Source organism: Lepidochelys kempii, chromosome 15 (assembly GCF_965140265.1).
Source record: "Lepidochelys kempii isolate rLepKem1 chromosome 15, rLepKem1.hap2, whole genome shotgun sequence".
Lineage (NCBI taxonomy): Eukaryota > Metazoa > Chordata > Testudines > Cheloniidae > Lepidochelys > Lepidochelys kempii.
The window spans coordinates 20,649,403-20,658,502 of NC_133270.1; the positions used below are offsets into that span (position 1 = coordinate 20,649,403).

Genomic DNA, 9,100 nt, shown 5'->3' on the forward strand with positions numbered 1-9,100 from the left:
TCTTTTTTTTTTTTTTGCTTCTTGATTACCAGTGTGAGGGATAAGAAGCACAGTTTGTGACTGGTTGAGGAGTTTAACTTCAGTGTTACCCATCATTCTTGGGAGTATCTGCTCTCCCTTTTGCAGCCTGCCCTGACCTTGGCATTTCCAGTGCAGGCTGCCTCAGATACAATGGGTCACATACTGTGTAGGCTAATATACCAGAGATTGAACCTGGGACCTTCAAAGCTGAAAGCATGAGTCTCTACAACTTCAGCTAAATAGACAGTGTCTCTGGAAGACAGCTGGAGGAAATTTGCATCCTCTGTGGATCTGGTACAAGAGAGGGACACACAATGCACACTGACAGTGGGTTTCCACAGTCATTAATAGTTAGCATTTATATTACTCTAGCATCTAGTGGCTACAATCAGGAATAGGCCCCATTGAACAAGGTGCTTTAACTACACAGAATTAGACCCAGTCCGTGCCCAAAAGGCTTAGCATTCAGGCGTTCTAGGTTCCTGATCCCACTCTTGGATCTTTATATAACAGCTCCATCTTGACTGCCCAGGAGACAGAAAGATTCATTAGGCCCTGCCTTTCTGACTGGTGGGGTTATGTTTGAATTATTTACAATCATGTGATGCAGAGTAAGGGATTACCATTTTTGCTAGCGTTTACACTGCAGTGCTATTAAAAAGTATAAGAACATAAGAATGGCCATACTGGGTCAGACCAAATGTCCATTCAGCCCAGTATCCTGTCTACCAACAGTGGCCAATGCCAGGTACCCCAGAGGGAGTGAAACTAACAGGTAATGATCTAGCGATCTCTCTCCTGCTATCCATCTCCACCCTCTGACAAACAGAGGCTAGGGACATGGTTTTAGCAGTTGATCTGGGAAGTGCTTGATCTCAGGGATGTTGCCTGAAACTCACGTGAATTTCCAGATGCTCTTTGCTTGGTGTGTTTTTAGATGCTCAACCAGCAATGTGATCTCTTAATGCATTTGCCTGGAATCCCAGTGTAGTTGTGGCCTTTGACATGAGGGTCATATACACGTGTAACTGGATGTCCTGCTCCTTTGAGGGCCAAGAGACTTTTGGTCAGTTGGCCCTGTTCAGTTAACCCCACCTACTTCCCAGGACAGTGTGTGGGACATAAAAAGAAGAAAGCCCCGCAGTAGGTGGTGGTAAGGGTGGCAGAGAGCAAGAAGGCGCCTGCAGGAGACCCTGCTACACCAGTGGAGAAAAGACTGCAGTGAGGTGGGCTAGTTGAGGGCCAGGAAGATGGCTGAGGACTGTGGCTAGCTGGAGCCCTTTGTAGGGGGTTGGGCATGGAGCCTGGCTGGGCCAAAGAATCACTTGGTTCTGCATTTTGTTTATTGGACTGCATCTAAAGGACTCCATTACCTCAGAAGGGGTTAAATGCTTTAAGGAGACTTGACTGGAGGGTCAAGTCACTGCTATGGTTAGGCCAAAGGCTGACTAAAGGGAAACTGAGGTAGAGCTGCTGCAGGGCCCCGTGATGCTGTGAGGGAGTGCACTGGAGCAGTGAGTGGTGTACGCAACATGGTAAGATATGTGGCAGCTTTAATAAAAGAAACAATTGTCAACTTGCTTATGAATTAAACCCTAGTCATTTCAATGTCCAGATACCACAGTCCTTCAAATAACAATTGTCACAATACAATGGAGTAGAAATGAAGGCCATGGCCGCACAAAGGAGTGGGTCATTCAACTGTAAATGCAATACACAAATTGCCTCTATAACCTTTCCCTTTTTACTCTCTGCTTCTGCATAAAGTCACCACAAGGCTGTGAGATGCATGCTGTGCTCTGTTCCTGCTGGGAGATCCATACATGCATTGACATGACAGAACAGTGGTAAAACTTTCTTTTTTTAATGTAAGAGTTGGTCATTTAAACAGCAGTTGCAAGTCTCTTGAAGGAGAAAGAGTATGTGGCTACAGTGCTTGTCTATAAACTATAAGATAATTGTATAGTTCCTTCCTACACTGACCAGAAAAAAAGTGCCAATGCCTTTCTAGTAAGAGATGTGCCTATATAGGATTCACTGGAAAGTTGTATAACAAGGCGGCAGTTTTGTCCTGAAACCCCCTCCCTGTTAGTATGTGTGATCATGCCAGGAAAGGGTTACGTTGGTTTGCTGATGCACTAAGGCAGAACACCCCCCTGGAGATAAGGGAGGTAGAGGGGGTGCTTTGGAGAGAGAGTGAATCTAGTAAGGCCAAGCCTTAGGAAGGGAATTCTAGAAGGAGCCACCAGGGGTGTAGAGGAGGTTTGAGATAAGCTTTCATCTTACTGTTGTTTTCCATGTTAATGAAGTGAAGCTCCAGAAGGAGTTTGGACTTTGGATAACATGTGGACTGTTTGCAGAGAAGGCTGGGAATAGTGTCTGCTTGCCAGGTGATAGCAAGGGCCTGACTCTGGGAGGTGCTAGGAATTTCATTGGGAGTTATGGGCTTAGCCCTGCCCAAGGTCAAGCCAATTGTTTCTAAACTCGGTGTTCACATGTGTGATTTTTCTAAACAGCTAGGCAAGCAAATAGGTATGGCGTAGAAGGTATATTCAAAACTACCCAGTACATTGTGATTTTTGTTAAGACTAATGTAAGGGTCCGAAGAATTTAATGACACAATTTCCAATCGCTCTGGTTGACCATTACTGACACTGATGCAACCAAACCAGTAAAACTCTTAGCCACATGCCTGATGGAGCTAACCCATTCAGGGAAGGTGAGTGAAGTCCAATGTCTAAAGAAGCTCTGATTGGCCTGTGAATATGTTGGCATCTGGGATTCATAGATGGTAAGAGAGCACTTAAGCGCGCAATAGTTCCGCTAGTGAATTATGTGCGTTGCAATTCAACAGAGATTCCACGCACAGCTTTGTGCTGGATGGCAGGGTTACTCCCTTCTCAAATTGCCATTGAAAGGTAGCACAAGTGGAAATACAGTGAGCTTTATCATAAAAAAATGCTGCAACGTTTAACAAGACTGGCCATGTATATAGATATCGAGCATACCCAGAGTTAAAACGGTAAAAGCAAAAAACATCTGGGAAGGAACATAACAGCTCATACTTCAGTGCATAAGCCAACCCCTAACTGTTAAAAGACTCACTCTTCCTTGAGGCATATTATCCCATAGTTGTCAACCGATAACTGCAACTGCAGGGTTGCTTGAACCTACCTGTGAAGCATCTAGGGCTGGCCGTTATCGAAGACAAGCTGTCTAGACTAGATGGACCACTGGTCTAATCCAGAAAAGCAATTCCTACGTGTCAGTATGTCTACACAGGGTGAAGTCCCTTGACTTCAGTGGGGCCAGGATTTCATACATAAACTAAAAAAAAAGGAGTACTTGTGGCTTCATCCGATGAAGTGAGCTGTAGCTCACGAAAGCTTATGCTCAAATAAATGTGTTAGTCTCTAACGTGCCACAAGTACTCCTTTTCTTTTTGCGAATACAGACTAACACGGCTGCTACTCTGAAACCATACATAAACTAGACTTTTGTATGTCTATGTACTTGCCTTCCTCTGCTTTTCAGATCACTCCAGTTGTTAAAATTTACTATATACTTGCATCATGTCTATAATTCCATAGGTGAACATAGCAGTTAATGAGACAGAGTTGTACATCTTGCTTCTTTTCCTTCAAAGCTTCCTACAACTCTGAAATGTACCTCTATACATGGTCCTTTGTCCAGGACTCATTTTAAGGGGCCTTTCTGCATCTCCAAAGTCAATAAATCATCACTAATGAATAATAATATTGATAAATATTAAAGGATACAAGACTTCACATAAGGTCTTCCAAAGTCCACAGAAGTCATTGGAGGACTCCTGTTGACTTCAGTGGGCACTGAATCCGGTCCTGAGGGGAAAAGCAAGCGTGAGAAAAGGAACAGACTGATTCCTCAGATGTCAACTGCATCGATTCTCCCTTTCAACAGCCATTTCAGCTAAATCCCAATGCACTTTTGTTTCCATTGAAGAAAGCTACTGTAATGACCCACTAGTTACTGTTTACAGGTGTTCAATCTGCTTTTCTTCTCTCTTCCTTGGTAAAGGATCATTTTAGAATTTTCTGGCTTTTCATTTTTATGAGCTAACATTCAGCTGGCGACTGTGACCTTCTGTTTTAAATTCTAAACACGATTCTGCTAAATTCATTGTCCCTGGTGTAAGTCCAATTCAATTTATGGATTTACAAGCAAAGATTAATTTGGACTGCTATGTTTAAAGATGTGCAAGAGGGGGATTACTCTGGTTTATAACTGGACACCATTTACTGTACCTTTTACAGATTTTAGAGACAGTGGATAAAAATAACTTATAGCAAGGTCAGTGCTATGTGGACAAGTGCCTTATAAACTCACCACCCTATACTGACAAAATACCCTTGCAAAGTCCAGGTATGTTATGCAGAACAGCACGCACAGGAATAAAGCAGTAATTGTAATGGACATTGGTGTCACTGAACAATTTATCTTCCTTAAAAGGGCTTCACTTTACAAAAGATGCTAATTTAGCCTGGGAAATTAAATTGATAGCCACGTGGGAACATTCGTCTAATTCACTTAAAGAGTTCTATCATTGGCCATGATTGTTTGATCAATATTTACATGAGAGTAGAATTTGCTCAGATGACAGATTTCAGCCTTTCTTTATATATAATAAATAAAAGAAGATTTTTTGGTGGGTGACCTGTAGTAACATCCACCTCGTGGGGAACCTGACAAATAATATGTATTGCTTGATTTTTAAAAACACAGTACTACAATGAAATATAACTACCTGCTGTTTCTCAATAAGATTCAACTAAAGCAAGGGAAGCGTCTGGCTGATGCTATAATACTAATCTACACCAGCTCAAAGAGGTTTTGCAGTAGTGTCACAACATTAGTGCTCAACAACTGGAAAGAAAAGTAGCAATAGCTTAGTAGAGGCTTTGTGTGTAGCATCCTGTAGTGGCTGAACCGCAGAAGTTGCTGGAATTACTACACGCTAAAGGTATACGAAGTCTCCTTGCTTCTTGGGTCATTTTATGGAGTAGTAGACAACACAATCCTGAATTTTTGTAGTGGGGGCTTTAAACCCTTGAGAGAGGAAATATTTCCACAACTCTAACTATAATGCTATAATTCTTTATGCCTCTAAGAAGAATTTCTTTCTCCTACATGCCTATTCACTAGATTTGCTCTAGTTTCATTACATCCTTTCTCCTTCTTATGTCTATTTTGTCGATAACAGCTTAATCCCATATGGCACTTCATGAAGATGTCTATTGCATTCCTGGAAGCTGAACCTGTACCATACATGTGTATCAAAGGAATCTCTAAATTGATATTAGATTATTTGGGTCAAAAATAAATCCTATTTGTCTAACACCTTCATACCTACGTAATATGGAAGACCGTCTATCTATGTTCTTAGAGAAGCCATTTTTTTCATATAAGTTTTCATTCAAATGATTTGTATCCAGTATTCCCTCTAATTTTTCCCCACACATGTGCAGAATGAATTTTGTTATGTGAACCAATATGGAGGCGATATGTGACACATCACCTCCACATTTGTACACATAAAAAAATTCATGTGGCGGGGTGGGGCCGAGGGGTTCGGAGTGTGGGAGGGGGCTCAGGGCTGGGGCAGAGGGTTGGGGTATGGGGAGGTGAGGTCTCCAGCTGGGGGTGCAGGCTCTGGGGTGGGGCTGGGGATGAGGGATTTGGGGTGCTCTGGGGCTACAGTAGGTAGAGAGGACTCCCCCCAGCTCTCTCTCCCCACAGCACATGGGCTGGGGGGGGGAGGCACCCCTCCCCCGGCCACAGCAGGTCCTGACCAGGGCTGGGTTTGGGCCAGGGGAGGGGTGCCCGGCCGTGGTAGGTCTAGCTGGCGCTGCGTTCAGGCTGCCCCTCACCCGGCCACAGCAGGTTCCGGCTGGGTGGGTTCTCTGAGCGCCTGCATGGCGCTAAATAGGCTGCTGTGTGACCATGCAGCTTACAGGGAACTTATATCCCTAAATAGCCAACTTTATGTTCCCTTTTCCGTGCATCACAATTATAAATCATTTCAAACTGCTTCGCTAACCAAAATTCAACTTCACCTTATTTTTGAAAGAGTTTATTAATAGATTGTCTCAGATATAAAGAAACTAAATGTATAGCCTGTAGTCAGAAATAGGAAAAACAGGTTTTATAAGGGAGATTCTTCCTGTTACAGCTTTTAGAAATCTTATATTTGTCAGTGTCAACATTTCAGGGTTGTGCTGCAGCTGAAGGGACACAGAATATATTTTCTCACTAAATCACAACCTTATACTGAGGTTGTCAGATAATTTTATGTCCAAGCATTCAGATTACTGCCCCAAATGGCTCTCTATATCAGAATTGGACCTAGCCCCACAATTTAAGTCTGGATTTGGATTTTGGGGTGGTTGAGCTATGGGGTTTTGGTTCAGATCTATTACAGAATAAATACCCAGAACCTCAGCTGCTATAAATTGGGATTGATCCATTGAAGTCACACTGATTTATACCAACTGATCCCTCCTTCTCCCCTTATAGAAAAGTCTCATAGAATGGAATAGAAAATCATAACCTTTGTAGAAGTTGCTTAAAGCATTCTGTAGAATGTCATCCCTGTTACAGAATTCCAGAAGATGTCTGTGAAACCTACAGGCAAGGGATCATACTTTATGTAAGGGGACTGTTGGCCCCTTGCTAAAACTCAGCGGGGTTTTTTGGTCTGGTTAGCTCCCAGTACCAAAAGAAAAGGGAGGGATCGATGGGAAATCAGGACCCTGAGACTGACAGTCCCCAAGAACAATGAGAGGAGAGGCCAGTGAAGTCAGTTAAATTATTTCAGATTTATACTGGTGACATAGATACTTACAGATATTAAGGTCAGAGACATTGAGATCAGCATCTGTATATCCCTTCTATTTCTCCTCAGAGGTGCCTAATCTTCCTTCTAAATTATGGATTTTCTTCTCTTAAGCCTTTTTAAAAAACCCTATATTTACTGATAAGAGGAGAGCTGTTACCTTTGAATGACAGGTGATTCAGAAATGTGTCCTCCTTTTCTTCTCTCTCTTGACTTGTCTTTACTTGCTAAAAATAATATATTTTTCCATCTATATAATTTTATGTGCTCCATAAAGCACCATGCAGATAAACATAAAATACAGGTAACAATATACATCATTTGCCAATTGTCATGACGTTTAAAGTCTGAAGCACAGCTGTTTATTTGAAATATGTCTTTTTAAACGGTGTTTTCCATTTTGTTGTTTTTCTCATGTTATAAAAACACTTTTTAAAAATAATGTACTGATCTGTTGACCAAATGTTGCAGTGTTTGGCATGTGAGGCCCATTTTAGTCATGGTAGGACATAAAGGGTCAAATCCTCAGCTGGGGTAAACTAGCATAGCTCAATTGACTTAAATGGAGCTATGTTGGTTTATGTGAGCTGAGGATCTGGCTATTAGGGTTAGTCTGTGACATGAAGCAGAATGGGTGTGAATAAGCTTCACTGTTGCTCATAGACATACTGATTTCACCCGCACATCCTCCTCGCCCCAGTAATAGAGCAGTAAATGACCACCCCTCCTGCTCTGATTAAGGGACTGTGGTTTGTATGGGAATGGGTATAGAGTGAAGCAAGAGTTCCATACCTCCCTGCCCACCTGATCCAGGGAGGGAGTAAGAAGGAGAATAAGCCCTCTTACTCATACGTGCTTGCATCTGAGGCCTGGGTAGCGCAGATAGGGATGCAGAGGTGGGATCTCACTCCCTTGTGCAGATGTTCAGTCTGAATCTCACACAATCTAGCCCTTTGTTTAAAAAAACCCACCACAGTGTGTCACAGAACTGATTCTCATTCATATTATTTGAACAGTTAGGTACGTAAGGATAGGGACTCTGAGTGTGCTCCCTCAGTCTTCGCATTCATTTGCTTTAGGTCAGTGTACCATGCAGTATCTACTCCAGGATTTCAGGTAATGGATTACCATATGCTTGAACTCGTGACTTTAATGAAACTTGTCAAATTGACGCTCTTGAGAAGTGTACTTCTTTTGATTTTTTTCTATTTTCTTTGATCCTTGCTTTAAAGTAGGAAGAATGGAGACAGACATGGTGATAGATTTGACAGGTGACCTATTACTCCCCAGGAAAATGGAACCATGATGGAACTTTTCTAATAAGAATTTGAAAGGTATTAATGTCGCTTTCAATCTAACCAATGTGTGACCTTTATTATGGCTTTGCTGTAATGATAGCTGCTCATACTCACTGTTCAATTTAAATGCTTGCTGAAAAATGTTTGAATGTAAAAATCACACAGAATCAAGGCAGAGTATTCAATAAATTGCTACTGACTTCAATTAATTAATTTAAATGCCCAAGGTCTGAATCAGCTGGTGTATTTTGAAAGCAGGGATCGAAGGGGCTGAAAATCCAGAGCATTGAACTGTAGGAGGATTTTTACTTTCTTTGGGAAAGTGTGCTAGGTGAGCTTTACAACTGATGACAATGAGACAGATGCTGTGATAGTTAAAGAAAAGTGGATGCATAGTGGGTTCTTGTATGCTGCTATTCCAAATGCTTATCCAGTTCCCAGCTGTTTCATAGAAGAGCTGACATCCTAAGTTCTAGGAAGAAATTCAAAGGGTTAAGCCTGACCTGCAGGCAATTTTGAGAGCCAAATTCTAGTCCAGTGAAGTCACTGGGAGTTCTGCAATTGACTTCAATAGGATCAGGACCTGGCCTTGAGTTCTGTGTCCTTCAGAAGCATTTATTTTTTAAAGCTAGTTCACTTCCCTCATTATAGACTATTGCAGTGAGCAGGAATACAATTGGGTGTATTAACTGTAATATACAAATGAGCAGCAATCAGATTTAGGATACAGTGGGGCTCAGCTAAACACAGATCAAAATTATACTTATGTTGGTTTTATTCTTAATTCAAAGTACTCATAAAAATTGGTGCTCAATGCTCCAGATTGCTGCACTGCACTTCATAATAGCATCTACAGGAGCCAAGTGCTTTAATGATTATAGAAAAGTGTTGCTGAAAGGATCTGCAAAGA

The 9,100-nt window shown here is 41.9% G+C and overlaps 1 long non-coding RNA gene across 1 annotated transcript in view; it reads left to right on the plus strand.

Moving 5' to 3' along the window:
- Positions 1-8,182, plus strand: part of LOC140898620 (uncharacterized) — a 189,975-nt gene extending 181,793 nt beyond the window's left edge. Inside the window, exon 3 of the long non-coding RNA XR_012155042.1 lies at positions 8,125-8,182. This is a non-coding gene — a long non-coding RNA (uncharacterized lncRNA). The remainder of the gene's footprint in view (positions 1-8,124) is intronic.
- Positions 8,183-9,100: the final 918 nt, after the last annotated feature.